The following is a 16,190-nucleotide window of genomic DNA, read 5'->3' as shown; positions in this document are numbered from 1 at the left end:
AAAAAAATATTTTAAAATAAGGAAACATGTATTTTAAGTAGAGAGAGCTGTAAAGGGTAAGTAAAAATACGACACCAAAAACCTGAGTTGCAGAATTCAAGGTTTCACTGAACTCTTCACTCCTCTTTCATTGACCTCTAGCTCATAAGTGGTTGAAGCTTTGACTTTTAAAAAACATTAGATGTTCAGAATGGTATTGCCATGCTTATCCCACTAGTTTTTCTTTGATATTGCCATGTTTATCCCACTAGTTTTTCTTAGACTCAATCTATTACTAGGGAAGCTTCCTGGTAAAGCTCTGTAAACAGACCTTAGTAAAAATCACATTTTCTACTGGCAAAAAAGTCTCTATACAAGTTCCTGGAATAAAATAGGTTATATGGGACAATATATTTTTGCCACTGCACTAAAGCAACTCATATATTTAAAAAAATTTTTAACAAATGTAAAATGACATGAAATACTAGATCACTCTGAGGATCATACAGGTTACCCCCCGCTATTTAAGATATTTGCTTTTAATACTTTGAACTGGAACTACAAACGATGTGCTATAATGAAGAAATAAATACAATATTGTAGTGTGCTAGAAATTTTAGAATATGTGTGTCATGCAGCTGTATGTCTTTGTTTAATGTGGAAAGAGTGTTTTGGCAGAATTCTGAGTAGTTTTGGAAGTGAAATCTTCAATCGATTCATGTAGTGTAACTAAAGACTTCTAAGTTTTAAATTTAAATCTTTATTTAAATTTAGTTTTTAAAGAGCTGGGAATTTGTGGCGATTCTAATAGTCTTTTTAGTGTGCCACAGTGTGTTCCTAGTAAAAAAAGTCGTATTAAAAATGAAGTTTAAGATTTAAAAGGCCTTTTTGAATTTAGAGTAGATGTATTCAAAGCTGATTAATTTTTAGTAGTACTACTGTTTGTCTTCTAAGGATCCCCTAAATACTATGTCAAATTTGGAATGAAATTTAGAAAGGCTTCTATGTTTTAATCTATGAGCATCTGGTGAGTTCTAGTAAGAATTTACTTTGATTCCTACTGTCTTTACTTCAGCATTTCTCTTAAGATTCTGATGTACTTTCTCTGATGGCCAGGCAGTAATGGTTTTTGAGGTCCATAGAAATGCTATTTGTTCCATGGATTTGCCTTTTTGTTTGATCGCTTTTATAAAATGTGTCCATCATACCTAGCTGATTACTTTTTCTTCTTCTTCTGCAAAGACTGGTGTTCTATTTTCCTGTTTATGTGTGTTCGAGTCTGCTGCTTCATAAAACTGAATTCAGCTAAGAAATCCAGCAAGAAAGAGGCTAGTTATGGCACATAATGCTTCCTAACTGCATTTTACAAAATTATTCACATCTTCACGTTACAAACAAAAAAAGGCTTGCTGGCCTTCCTCCCCCACACCCTCCATTATAGCTGTATAAGGCATCTATTGTCTCCATTCATATTGAGATGTCACAGATGTGTACACTCTTCTGGATTCTTTTCTCTCTTGCAGCTCTAATGACCGCTACTCCTTTGATTCCTTTCGAAAGCAAATTGGCATAGGCTATCCAAAAACAAATTTAGGTCAAAAATAACCTTTAAATTATTCTACTTGAGTGAGAGGAAGAATTAGCTGACTGTGTGTTTGTATATACTGGAAATTTATGGTAAAATATGGCAAAATTAGTTCCCTCCAACAAATACTATTTTGTCCTCTCAGAGATGGTTGACTTAGAAATGTCACCAAGGGAGTGTGCAGATTTAGTGTGAAATATGTGTGCAATTGAAAGAGTTCTAAAGGTATATTTATACCTTTTTTTTAAATTCAGGTGTGTTCATCTGTACTGTTAAAACAACTAGGAGAATTAGGGATGACTAATTTTAAGGAAATACTTCTATTTTCATGCATTTCCATTTCAAAAATAATATAGAAATTTTTGTTCTATTTTGGGGTTAGCTACTCTCAATTTCATGTTCCCTATCTGTCAGGACAGTGAATTTAGGGTTTAGCTCTAAGCATGGATGTAGCTTTCTTTGAAGTACCCAGAACCCCATGTGTGTTACGACTCTTGGCTCTGTACACTGAGGTGTCATGGTTGGCAATTTGTATTTACTCATGGACCATATTAGTTGCACAGATGTGCAGATGTTTGAGTTGAGCAGGCAGTAGCAGTGGTCTTCTATTAATTAACAGTGATTTTTCCCTAAGCAAACAAAATTCCTTTTTTACATGCTCTTCAGGTATGGTAGTTGTGTGTAGAAAAAGCAAGTGCTTACAGAAATAGGAAACTATTTTGTGCTTTGAATTACATCTGAACTGGCTTGTACTAACATCCTTTTATGGTTGGCTACTTTATTTTCCTGTACTAACTTGTTTGAAGTGTACTAGCAGGTCACACTCTTAATCACTTCTGTAGGTTGTTTTGCCTGTTGTTGCTTGTTTTAGGTTAAGAGCACTCAAAAGGTAAAAATCCATAGATAGAGCATCATTTCTAGCTGTTTCACAGGATGCTGTGATTAAATCTAAACATGTCAGTCAAGTTATTTAAGCTGCTTCTCATTATTGTTTGACTTTGTTGTTTTGTAAGAACAGAATACTATTCCCTCAAATATTTATGCCCTTCAAAGTGTTGTGTAGTTCAGCTGGCTGCAAATTCATGACAGCAGGCCACACCATTTATGACATGCTCTGTTTTTTAAGAGGGGAACCAGTGCTTCTGTCAAGTACTAGAGACTTGGTAGTATGGAATAGTATGTTTTGTAGAACTGGATTTGAGTATTCAAGAGGAGGGACGGAAATTACTGTGAACATGTGGCTTGTATCTCAGCTCATCTTCTGTGGACCCCAAGCACCACTGGCAAGGCTTGTTTCTCTCAATTTGTTTGTGTGCAACTCTGCTACTAATGCCAAAATCTGTCTTTGAAGCATTATAAAGACCGGAACCAAAATATTTCATTAGGTATTATATTGTGTTTTCTTGGTATTTGTGCTGTGGAAGTCCTGAGAGATTGGAGTTTTTCCAAGGTTAATATCAGAAACTAATTTGTTAATTGTGTAACAAATTGTGTTCTTACAAATGCAGAACAAAAGACTGTTGTTTAGACACATAAAAGATTCTTGAAACTGCAGCACTGCAGCATGCTTTGTAGACCTAATTTTGTGCCGTTCTTAAAAGTGAAAGGTTTGCTTTTTGGTAGTCAGAATCAAAGAGGCTCTTTCTTTTGATGGCCGGGACATTCCAGTAAATTTTGAAGTTGATCTGATGTATTTAAGAGTTTTTCACTTCAGACGTCTTTGTTGAGTGTAAGAACTTGTTTCACTTGGTCAGTTCAGCAGAAAATGGTATTTTTTGTAGCATCCACCTAATAAAAGGTTAGATTTGATAGAAGTTTGCAGTATTTGGCAGGAAACTCTGTACAAGTTGAGAAACAATTATATTTTACTGTTCCCTAGTACTGTCACAAAGGCAAAATATGACCAAGTCATGTAGAAATACTCACAAGCATCAGGACTGTTCTTTTCAAGTATTTGTGGTTTCTAGCTGTTGATAAACTTTTGTGCTTCTTAATAACTTGTGATTATTCAAAGTGCTAGGAAATGGCAGATGAAGTGAACGGGCTGATAGGCTAAATATATGGTGGGATGATTAATGATGGTGCTGTTTAAGACACATGAGCATCAGCTAGATCACATCTGATCTCCCAAGATGAACAGTTGCCCAAAGTAGAATGGGGGAAACAAAACTATGATTAGAGCATTGCAAAAATTCTAGATTGCTTATAGTGTTTAGTTGAGAGACTTGCTTTTTAATTGAGAGGCTCGCTTTTTAAAGATGCAAATATAAAAAGAATAGAACATTTTTTTAGCTGTGCAATTCTAATTAAGAAGTATTTTTGCTTTGCTATTTGCCACTTGAAAGTGTTTACTACTTCAAATAAGCTGTTTTCTTAAAAGCCAATCTCCATACCTACTCAGTTGATGAATACTTTCAATTCACATACAAGATTCAAAGACTAAATTGGAAATACTGGGGATGAACATCCATTGCTAATAATAGCTGTAGAAAATGCAACTAATTCATTTCTTTTGAATGCTTTTTCTGAGAATTACTTGTAGAAGTTCAAAAGCTGGCATTAAGCTTGGAATCTACTTGAGAGAGATCACGTGTCAGAAACTGATAGTGTGTACAGTACATGTTTCATTCTGTCAAAATCAAGTCAATTTTTCCCCTTTGTCTGAAGACATTTGGGTATTGTTAGAGATTTTTATCTAAATGTAAAATTACTTCTGTAACTAAATTTAAGCTTGCAATGGACAGGCTTTTACAACAAAATTGCTGAATCTGTGCCTGGTTTTTAACTGCTGTTTTGGAAAACTGATTTTGAACTGTTCTTATTCTAAACATGTTTTATATAAAATTGTGATGTCTGTAAAATGAGTAAGATTTTGGCATGGTGGTAGAATTTGCTTCAATTATAACAGTGCCATAGCACTAAATGAGTTAATGCTAATTGTAATACTACAGTTGTGTTTAAGTTGTCTCTCTCAAAATCCAGCAAGCAGTCTCTGCTTGCATAAGAAGCTGGTAGGGTAGAATGGCAGAACAAAAAAATTGCATGCATACAATACATAGAAATGCATATGAACCTGTTCAGAGTCTCAGGAAGGAGAATAGACTTGCTGATAGCACATTCCTAGCTTCTGGAAAGGGAATGGACTTGTTTGTGACTTGGAGAGGGATCACGTGTATTTAGTGGAACAAACTCAGTTCAGTGGATTACATTTCCTGTTTTCACCAAGAACTTGGTAAGTACTCTCTGAAGTGTCAGATAGTGTATAGCTACCTCAGAAAATGGGAGTTGTTGCTACTGTGAACTTGTAGATGGAATTCTTACTGTACTGAAATGATGTTTGGGAAGTTGCTTCCTCCTTTTTAAGGGAAAAGTAATTCCTTAGTCATTGTTCAATTAAGGAGAGAGCTCTTGTATCTTTATCACATCATGTAGGAAAAAGTCTCTGTCACTCTGCTCTTACAGGATTTTCTATAAGAAAAAACCCCACCCATATTTATGTGTGATTTTGTTCTATAAAATACAGTTCTTCCAATATTGTAAATTGTGCCATGAATCCCTGCTAGTATCTGCTAGTAGTTACCACATTGTATTTGCATTTGATATGATTGTTACTTGGTTTCTGGCAATCATCCCTTTGCATTGGTCTTTTTCTTTATAATGGCAGTCATTAAAGTTTGTACTAAAAGGTAATGGCATTATTGTAAAGTGTAGTGGTCAAAATTGTGTAAGAACTGAAGTCATATATTGATAAGGCATGAAAACAAGCTTTCATCAGTTAAGTTAATATATCCACTTAAAAAGCAAAACAAAAAGAGTCATTAAAAATAAGTAATGTTTTCAGATTTATATGGTCAAACTGATAATTTCATGTTCTAAGGCTCTTAGTTGATGTCCTTTTCTAATTTAGAGAGATTTTCTACTTTGGACCAATCTTTAAATAATTTAGGATTATGCCATCCGTTTTAACAAATTATACAAATTATTTCAAATTTAATTCCTAATTAAGATGACATTGTAATATGTAGAGATGCACTGTATAGCTTGCATTCTTCTTATTAACCTGCAGATTGTGTTGTGTCATGGTATGGAGTCACTTATGAATTAGGTGTATATATAGCGAGAAAGTCACTCTGCAATACTGTTGTGTTGGTATTCTCTTGTGAGCTCTGGCAAGGGTATTTTGTCTTGTAAATAGAACACTTTTTGTATAGATTTCCTATTTTTTTAGAACTTTATTGCTGTTACTAATAGAGAGAGGTTTGTTTACTGGTCACAGTAAAATCTCTAAATCTCTTTCCATAGTACCTGCTATTTTTGGCAAGTATGATGTGAATAAGTGTTTTCCACTTTTAGAACTTCGGTTTTATATTAATATTTAATGAAGTAGACCATATGTATTTCAGTCAGCTACTAACTTGCCTGAGTTTCTTCTGCTGTTGAAGTGCCTGGATGTACTGAAAAGAATGGTGGTGTTCTGTGGTTTCTTACCAGTTAAGTAGTTACTAAGTCCCATTATAGTAATCCAGGTGTCACATACTGTTTCTTTCTTTGTGGTATTTGAGCTAGGGATTGTTTCTTTCTCTCTCTATTTATTAAATTTTTAATTGTTTATTAAATACCTATTTACTAACCCAGACATGTTTGTAAGGACTTACCCATGTTAAAAACATTCTAAATATATTCAAAAAGCACTTGACTGATGCCATCAGCTGTATTGAAAGCCCAAATTACATCTTCCAGTACAGTGGCTTGAAAATAAGTCAAGTTTACAGGCCACCTTCAATATTTTTTAGCCTGCTGTGTTTGAGCATACCAGTTCTTGTTGCCAGTGTCATGCAAGTGGGTGGTGTGGCTGCATCACGCCACAACTGTGTTTTATGTACAGGGGCAATGTCCTGACAAACACATTCAGCCAAGTAAGTTCGATATCTTTTCACAGCTGGGTTATGAGGGCAGCGGTTGTTCTGAGTCTAGAATGTGGCTCATGTGTCTTTGGACCCATGATGAGATGCAGTAACTGCTTTACCACAGTACTTTTGTGCAGAACCTGACAGGTGAAAAAGTTTAACAAATGTTTGGCAGTGTATGGTGAAGACATAAGGATAGAGAGTAGTCTTTTTTTTTTTATAACTGAGCTCACTGGAGCTCCCCTTTTTTCTACATTTTGTTGTTGTAACAGGGTTCTGTATCTATTGCCGTGACTAGCAAACAGGGACATATAGGAAGCAAATTAACAAGTAATGACATACCAAAAATAGAGCACACACATTATCTCAGGATCAGGAGATGTGCTCCGAGTGTGCTCCACCTCTGACCATCCTTTAACTGAAAGTGTCCTGTCGTTTTAATATATGCAAAGTGAACAAGGCTCAAGTTAATTGTCATGTCTGAAAAATAGCCGAGGAGTGCACAGTGCTTACTAAACACTGCAGGGGAATTGGTAAATGAAACCTGACAAGACCTGAAAAATTATAGTCTCCCTATAATATAAAAAGGATGTGTGCTGAGTTAAGATTATTTAACATGTTGCAGCAAGGTGTGCTTCACTGGCTACCAGATTATAAATGGCTTTTTTTTTTTAATTGACAGCCCTGATTCAGTGAAGTCTCTTGTCCGAGTCAGTTATTTATTATCTAGTAAATGACCTTTTTGGCTGAGGGGGTGGGGAAAAAAAGAGTGAGAGTGATCCAAATGCTTATGTTTTGGAAGAGTATTTTATTAGTTATTGTATTGATGGAAATGCTAGATTAGGATAATGATATATCAGTACAATTAACAATATAATTTGCTGTTTGCTTCATAATGTAAGTATAGCTGCTTTAAATGATAAATTATTACTTTTTAGCAAAAATACAGTACAACAAAACCTCTTTATTAAGTCAATGTACTTGAGTCTCATTATCTGTTTCAGTAGTTTGTTACATTGTACTTTCAGGTTCACAAAGCTGTAGTTGAAGGTTCAGTGGCATTTTTTATCTGCTGCATTTTTTTCCTCCCCCAGAACTTTAAAAATGTGGGGGTTTTTATCTAGTTTAAAAAAGAAATCAAATGCAATATGCTGCCCTTCAAACAGGCAAGTTAATTATCTCTAAAACGTTTAAGGAGGATTGCAGGTAGAACCCTTTTTATGTCGTTCTTTCAAAAAGCAACCATTGCGTTTACCGTATCTGACACATTTGACTATGCATATATATGTATATTTTTAGCCTTAAAAACAGTGTAACTTTAGCTCTCTGTCATATTGTTGTTGTCTGTGCCACAGGCAACAATATGGCTTGTCACTTAGCTGTCCCATCCAAACAGTAATGACTTTTATGCGTTTTAAAAATTGGATCAAAAACTGAACTGTGTGTATGCTTAAAGTTGGTAGTCAGACTGTATTGGACGCCTAGTTTCTATATGGTGTAAACTGAGTATCTCTGTAGCTCATCCTGAAAGTGGAGAAATCAAAGGTCACTGTGTAGAGCTCATTGAGATCAAAGCATGCCAAATGATGTTTTTGTGCGAGCACTCTTGTTTTTTGGTTGAGCAGTTTTTAGACAGGAAATAGCGTGTTCACGTGTTAAAAGTGGTACTGGTGTGGGAGAGCTGATGGAGAAGCTGACAGTGCAGCCTCAAATGCCAAGCTGCTTAGAATACTGGCTCTGAGACTGGCAGTTGCTTAGCGCATGACTGTGCCTTGATACAGGCACTCTAATAATCTAAACTAATTCATGTGAAGCAGAACAGAAAACAATGTTGAAATATATTTTTTGTATTTAAAAAGAGAGAAGCTGGCTGTTATCTCTGTACTCGGAAGAGGAAGCGTGTTGGTTTAGGGCAGGAATAATCGAGTTGAATGGTCAACTTTCAACATGTGAGAGTTAGGGCTTTCATTAGCAGGAAAAGACCAAGTATTATTGAGAGGGATGTATTTTATTTTTTCATTTAAATGTCTAGATGATAATGTAATGACAGATTACAGAATTGTAATATTCTGTTTTATTTATGGGCGTAGTAACTTGAGGTCTAATTTATTTTTGATATATGGCAAAATTTTACTGTAGCATATTTGCTGTTAACTTTTTGCTTTACCGGGTGTGGTTTTCATCTCTACGTCAGGTTGGTTTAATTTCATCACAGTCTGTAGAACAGAATTTTAGAATATTTGTCTAGGTTGGCCTGCCAGTTGACAGTTCTCATAGGATGGTCCTCTTTGGCCAGACCAAATTATGGCAGTTGCTGCTCTGAATGCTTTTTTAACCCTTCAAGAACCTTCATATTATTCAGAAGGTTGTTTTAGTTACCTCACTGCAGTATACTTTGAGAAGTTGTATTCCATCTTCTGTTTAAACAGTTCAGATATTGACATCCGTATAATGTTATTTACTTGAGAGGAATATAAAGGGAATATTATAAAACTAATTTAAATAGTGTTAAGATTTTTATGTGGTCTTCAATTTATTACATTTTCAAGATTCTTCTCTTTTCCCTTGACTTTCCAGTCATACACAATCCTTTTGATACTTGTGGGTATTGAATCTCCCACTTTTAAGTGATTTTGTGCTGTTCATTTCTCCTACATAGGTCAACTTTTCAGTGAGACTCTTGTTTGTGATTCTGTTTAACTGCTTCTGTTCTTGTACAGGTTTTTTCATCAGTTTACCAAGCTGTTGTAGAAATTTGAGGAAAAAAACCCTGCACCTCAGAGTAGTGAATATAATTATGCTACCTTAATATATAATTATATTATATGTCCTACCTATACTAGGCCACGCAAGGTATAGTATGCATAGTATTCATAAATTCTGTCTGAATTTCAGGAGACATCAGAAACAAGCCTTTCTTGGGTGTAAGACTATCCCAGGGAAGCTAGATCGCAAGCTATCATTGAGTGTAGTAGGTCAGGTTTAGCATTTTTAGGGAAATGGAACAGCTGAAGGTTTAATTTTCCATGATGTCCAAATGTTTCTGATAATGCATCTTAAGAATTCTTAGATTTTTTTTTCTATTTTTTGTGTGCTTTTGTCCTCGTTTCTGTGATTAGCAGAGGTTGATTTAGCATAAAATGGTGTTATAAAAGTCTTCAATTAGGAGACAATTTACTCTTGATGCTTACTGTTACGTGACCACATTGTCAATCAACCTAATTGGTAATTCCAGTTCGTATAAATAAAGCTACAATCAGTATTGTCAAAGGGATGGTTAAAACAGCAGATGAATGCATATGCAACCAGTTGATATGAAAAGCTTCAGTTTAATTTCTTAAGAAATGAGCTACTTGAATAAAACTTTACCTGCCTGCTAGTGATTACCTATTAAGTAATCTGGGTAGAAGTATCAATTATGAAACTCTTGATTTTGGATAGGTCTATGGTGTGTGCTTACATGTGAATGTCTCATAAGTATTTCCCAAGAGCAATTTATTTTTCTAATTAGCTTGAACAGCCTCTGCTTTACGTAGTGCTTTAAGCAGTTTTCAGTAAATCAATTCAATCACACAGCTGTTGTTTAAAACTTTTCCTAAGTTACTGTAATTCTCTATAGAGACCCAGAATCTCACTAATTAGTGCACTTAATCATACCTTGTATAAAATGCATGATAATATGGATTAATCATTCCTAGAATTTCATAGAAAAACAGAGTAACAGAAACCCGAGTGTTGATATCTCTGAAAACAGTTTGCTGTAATAGTTATACCAAGCAGCATGTACAGACTGACAAGAGTGGCTACACAATTTTAACTTGACAGTCCTAACTTTACAAAATAATTAATTTGGGGCTGCAGCTTTTGGTGTTGATTTAACAGTTACTAAACACAAACATCTACAACAGTTTCATTATTTCTGTCAAAGTAAAACAAATTTCATTTAAAATAAATATGTTTAGTTCTTATGTGAGAGCAAATCTAGCTTACTGGTGGTATTTGTGGTGTTAAGATTCAGACTTTTGGGCTGTTTAGCATATAGCAGAAATGACATGGTTATTTATGAGTTTTAAACTCATTTAACATTAAAATAGCTCAATGTTGAGTGTTTTTGTTTTTTTTTTTGAGATTATTAATATTAGATGGAACAGTTGAAAAGCAAGCACTTTTTAAAAGTACAGCTTTTTCTGTTTTTCAGGATGTGACTTAAAATGACTTCTGATACTGAAGGTCTTCTGAAAAATATGCTGTGCTTGAATGTTTGCTAAGGACAAGTAAGTGACTGATTTCATATTTGGACGGTATGTACCTGAATAGTTATTCCCTTACAATTTTTAAAGATACAATTTACAAATTGTACATGTAAATATATAAAAAGCGTGCTCTTAAAAAAAGACAGTGGGGGAAGGGAACGAAGAGGAAGGGGTGGGGGGGGAAGAGGAAAAAAACTTACTTTACTACTGCCGGAAAGTGAGTTTTCTGTTTGTTTTCTTGTGGATTCCTATCTGTGTAAATGAGAACATCAGTTGTTTCTGTGGTCAGTTAAAAAGAATCTTTGCATAGTTTCAAGAATATTTTGAATCGGAAGTTTCACTGGAGAGCTATTATACTTTTTATATCTGTGTGAGGGAAATGTAAGTTTGAAATAACAAATTTTCCCTAGGAATACAGAGTTGCTGAATAGAATGTCCTCGAGTTTTATTTATATCAAAATTTAAATATTTGGGTCTTCTCTTAGCATGAACCAGTTAGTTTATTACAATTTGCATCTTAAAAACCAGTGTGACATCCTCCTTTCTAAAAACCAAGACCTTATATTTAATATTCTAGCATTATATGCAACTAAAAAAATCCCAGATCATCTTCATGATCCATTGAAAAGGACTGGTTTGATTTAAGCCTTTGTAATTGGCTTATTCTGGGGAATGCAAAGACCCAATTTATGCTTTTTCTCTAGTGAATTTTTTGAACAAGAAATCAGCTCAGACAGAAGAGCTTCCAAGCATTAGATACCATGAGTATGTAGATGTAGTATAGGAAAAAGTTGATGGTTTCATGGGACCAAAGAAGTGTTAAAAATGTTTTTATGCAAATAATAAGATTATTTTTTTTTTTAAATACTGTGGATATGTTTTAAATTAGTATTGTATCATTTTGCTTTGTGGGTTTTGGTGAGTTTTTGTGAGTGTGATCAACTGTTTTAGCTAAGCAAATACAAAAACTGAATCTGAGGCATCTAATAGATTATATTTTGGGGCCCTGTTTGGACAAAACCTTCCCAGTTGTCATGTCCTATTTGGTGAATAGGTCTTTCATCTACAACTACTGAGAACATGAGCATGAGGGAATAATGCTTGAGTTTGAGAAGGAAACCAGTGTACCAAAAGACAAACTAGCAGAAAGTAATCTAATGGAAGTTAGTAGCTTTCCTCTTGTGTGAGAGTGAGGTAGGACAGACCAGGGAAGTTGAAAGCTTTCTGCTTACCGTGTTTAGTACTTCTTGATGTCCTTTTGGCTTGAATGGTAGAAATGGCTTTAGGAACTTTTCTGATTTCAAACATATTGTATTGTCAACATGTGCATCCTTTTGTTGGTAGGCCAGGACAGAATTTTAGAAGATTTGATTTTTTTTTTTTTTTTTTTTTTTTTTTTTTTTTTTTTTTTTAGCCTGTCAAAATATTGAAAACCTGGCAGGTTAAAAATGCCAGTCCTAAATTCTGATGGTTTCTTTAATATGTTTTTTTTTTATTTTTTGGAAGGCTGTACATATATAGCAATGGATGGATTAATAATTACTAGAACTTGTTTTATGTCACATGCAAAGACCGCTGGCTTTTTAACAATCTAACTGTGGTTTTCACTGAAAAATCAAGGGATATGACATGTGAAAAGTATGTATTACATATGCGTCTTATAAGGAAAAATGTTTTTTCAGCATGCTTACTGATGAGCAAGAAGGTCTTTGTTATTTTTTGTTTTGACAAAGAACCCTTTTTGATAAGTGAGACAAATTTCAGAAAACTTAGGATGATATCTGAAAAGATAAATCAAATTTAGTATTTGCAGATAATCATGAAATTTCAAAACTTCTCTAAATACTGCTGCCTTTGGTTCCACTCAACTGGTGGAGTTAGGAACATCAATATATAGTGGTTCGTTACTGCTGCAACCAATGGAGTTAAACAATGTCTTGCTTAGAAGACTTTGAACCATCTCTTACTTCATCTTGTTTTTTCTCAAGTTTGCTTTAACTATAAACTTCGGAGGCCTCTAGACATACTTGCCTCTACTTAACTTAAACATTCTCTATTTCTTACGAATGCATAACTTTCTACATTATTTGGCAAGAGCTAGGGATTTGTTTTTCCAAATAACTTCAGAAAAATCACATTGGACAGAACAAAGTGTGGCTTTGTGTCATTTGTTTTCAGTAGCTAAATGGACTGTAACATAAAATACTTCTATTTTATAAAATGTTTGATGAAAATGATAAAGTGTGCCAATATAGTGGTGTAACATGGGTAGTTCAATTCAGAAATTAAAAGCAATTGCTGGCGCTGATGACATCAGACTAGCAAACATTTAAATATTATTATATACATAGGAATTATTGTTCATTAAGTACCTGGCTTTAAAATTTGGCAATCCCAAGAAAATCTCTCTATAAATTATATAAACTAGGAACAGATACATTTTAGAAAAATCTAGGTTTTTATCATTGGATAGAATTTACGTTCAGCGTTTCTTCATCCTTATATGTAGGATATTAGATCCGCTGTAGCGTCTTGCCTTTTAAGCAAATACGTGTATACAAATTTCATTAAAAAGTACATAATCGTATGTATTGATTGCTGAAGTTCATAATACAGTCCAACTGTTAGTTATCCTTCTGTGCAGTAGGTTTGCCATCCACTTTTTAGCAGTAAAAATGCTTTGAAGTTTTAACTTTTGGAAGCTATGTTTTGGACCTCTCTTTTGAAATTATTAACTTGCAAAAACTCCCCAAACCACCCAAAGATTTGGTTTTGGAAAAACTTTTTAGCCCATTAGAAATTACAGGTTCATATTCAGTGAATAACACTTTTAACTGGTGATTTCTGTCATTATTAACTCACTGAATAATAGCTTGTTTTATGAATATTTTCTGTAGCAGGGAAATTAGTTTGACTGTTAACAATTTGTACTGTAAATCCATCAGTATTGGGAAGCAGCTTCTGTGATTTCCATAGCTAAACAGTTACAAAGTTGTTTTAGGCATTACATGCCTTCCCAGCTTGTAATGATACTCTTAGGGAAAGGAAAATACACGTGCAGGAGTTCTGCAGCTTCAGGCCTGTAATTTGGTGAATAGTAGGGAAACAGGCTATACGAATTACAAATCTTCCTTCTCAGGGCTTCTATATTTAGACACTGAAAGGTTTTCTTAAATAGAAGAAGGGTTGTATTCTCTGATATGTATCATGTTTCTGAGACAACATGTAATAATTTTGTTTTTCTGTTTGATCTTATTGCAAGTTACCTGTCAGTACAGGTAGATGTTAAACCAGAAATGACATTGCCATTCTAAATTATTTAATGCAACCCTGTTACATACAAAATTAAGTTCTGGTGAATTGTCTGTCCTAGCTCTAGTTCAACTATTTAATGTATTTTAAATCTTTCCTTCTCTTAAATAGAATTTATTCTCGGCTTCTGACATACTTGCTGTGCCCACACCCTTCCTGAGCTATCCTCAAGTCTTGTATTTTAAGCTCTTCCTTTCTCTTTCCACAGTAACTCTTAACACTGCAGCTCTATACTCTGCCCGTGAATGCAGTTACAGGGGGTGAAGCGCAAATCCTGGAGTGTGTGCGTGTGTCACCTACAGAATGACTCTCAGGACTCAGCCTTAGCTGTGAGGTCTGTTGGCATAAGACCTTATGAGTCATATGTTCTGCTGAGTGTCAGCCTCAGATAATCAGCTGCTTTTTGCATGATCATACCCTTTTTCTATAATATCTTTTTGAAACTGCTTACTTGTTCAGATGTATAGTTTTTTATTCAGCTGCTTAATTGAAAAAATCCCTACAGTTGTTCAGTGCTATACTGTCATCTAGTGGCATAACAGTGTATTTTTCTTGAATCACTTAAGGTGGGCCACCATACATGTATTTGAGAGGTTTTTGCCCTGGAGGAATATATGATTGAATGAGTCTTCAGGCTTGATCTTCCATCTCTCTGTATATTGGGTTTTCTCTTGTTCATCCTGTTTTTTTAATCAAATATTTAGATGTAAAAACAACTTCTCTGTGCAGTCCAAGACCATAATTATGAAGTTAAGGCATCTTTTGTAATTGTTTATTTCAAATGCCAGATTATGTTTTGCTGTTGTTTTTAATTTTATTGTGATGTACAAAGTATATTATTCTTCATCTCCTAATCCCTACCAAATGGGATGAGAATTGGTTATAAATACAATTTTATGTTAAACATTGTAACATAAAGGAAGACTAGAGAAAATGTGAGCCCTCTCCAGAAGGCAGTGGAAGACCTGGTTACCCGGGATATGGAGGAAGCTGAGGTACTCAATGACTTTTTTGCCTCAGTTTCCACTGGCAAGGGCTCCAGCCACACCACCCAAGATGCAGGAGGCAAAGGCAGGTACTGGAAGAATGCAAAACCATGCACTGTAGGAGAAGATAAAGTTTGAGGACATCTAAGGAACTTGAAGGTGTACAAGTGCATGGGACCTGATGAGATGCTTCTCATCAGGTGTGTGTCCTGAGGGAACAGGTTGATGAAATGGCTTAGCCACTATCTTTGATATTTGAGAAGTCATGGCAGTCTAGTGAAGATTCCGTTGACTGGAAAAGGGGTTACATAACACCCATTTTTAAAAAAGGGGTTAAAAAGGAAGACTTGGAACTAGAGGCCGGTCAGTCTCACCTCTGTGCCTGGCAAGATCATGGAGCAGATCCTCCTGGAAACTGTTAAGGCACATGGAAAATGAGGTGATTGGTGACAGCCAACATGACTTCACTAAGGGCAAATTGTGTCTGACAAATTTGGTGGCCTTCCACAATGGGGTTACAGTGTTGGTGGATAAGGGAAGAGCAACTGATGACACCTACTTGGACTTGTGCAAAGCATTTGGCACTGTCACACACAACATCCTTGTCTCTAAAGTGGAGAGACATGGATTTGATGGATGGACCACTTGGTGGATAAGGAATTAGCTGGATGGTCGCACTCAGCGTTGTGGTCAACAGCTTCATGTCTAAGTGGAGAGCAGTGACGAGTGGCGTTCCTAAGGGGTTGGTGTTGGGACCGGTGCTGTTTGATATCTTTGTTGGTGACAAGGACAGAGGGATTGAGTTGCACCCCCAGCAAGTTCGTTCCAGAGGGACCTGTACAGGCTTGAGCCATGAGCCCGTGCAAACCTCATGGAGTTCAACAAGGCCAAGTGCAAAGTCCTGCCCATGGGTCGGGGCAATCCCAAGCACAGATACAGGCTGGGCAAAGAGTGGATTGAGAGCAGCCCTGCGGAGAAGGACTTGGGGGTGTTAGTGGATGGAAAACTGACTGTGAGCTGGCAATGTGCACTCGCAGCCCAGAAAGCCACAGTGTCCTGGGCTGCATCAAGAGCAGTGTGGCTAGCAGGTTGAAGGAGGGGATTCTTCCCTCTGCTCTCATGAGACACTCTTTCCCCCCCCCCCCCCCCCCCCCCCCCCCCCCCCCCC

At 35.7% G+C, this 16,190-nt stretch overlaps 1 protein-coding gene across 3 annotated transcripts in view; it reads left to right on the top strand.

Moving 5' to 3' along the window:
• Positions 1-16,190, top strand: part of NCOA3 (nuclear receptor coactivator 3) — a 68,829-nt gene that overhangs the window by 22,116 nt on the left and 30,523 nt on the right. For all 3 annotated transcript variants that reach the window (XM_026861922.1, XM_026861924.1, XM_026861923.1), the window contains exon 2: positions 10,670-10,745. The gene's annotated coding sequence lies outside the window, so the exon portion shown is untranslated. The remainder of the gene's footprint in view (positions 1-10,669; positions 10,746-16,190) is intronic.

Source organism: Athene cunicularia (genome assembly GCF_003259725.1).
Source record: "Athene cunicularia isolate RWA chromosome 20 unlocalized genomic scaffold, athCun1 chr20_part1, whole genome shotgun sequence".
Lineage (NCBI taxonomy): Eukaryota > Metazoa > Chordata > Aves > Strigiformes > Strigidae > Athene > Athene cunicularia.
This window is presented reverse-complemented; position numbering and strand designations above follow the sequence as displayed.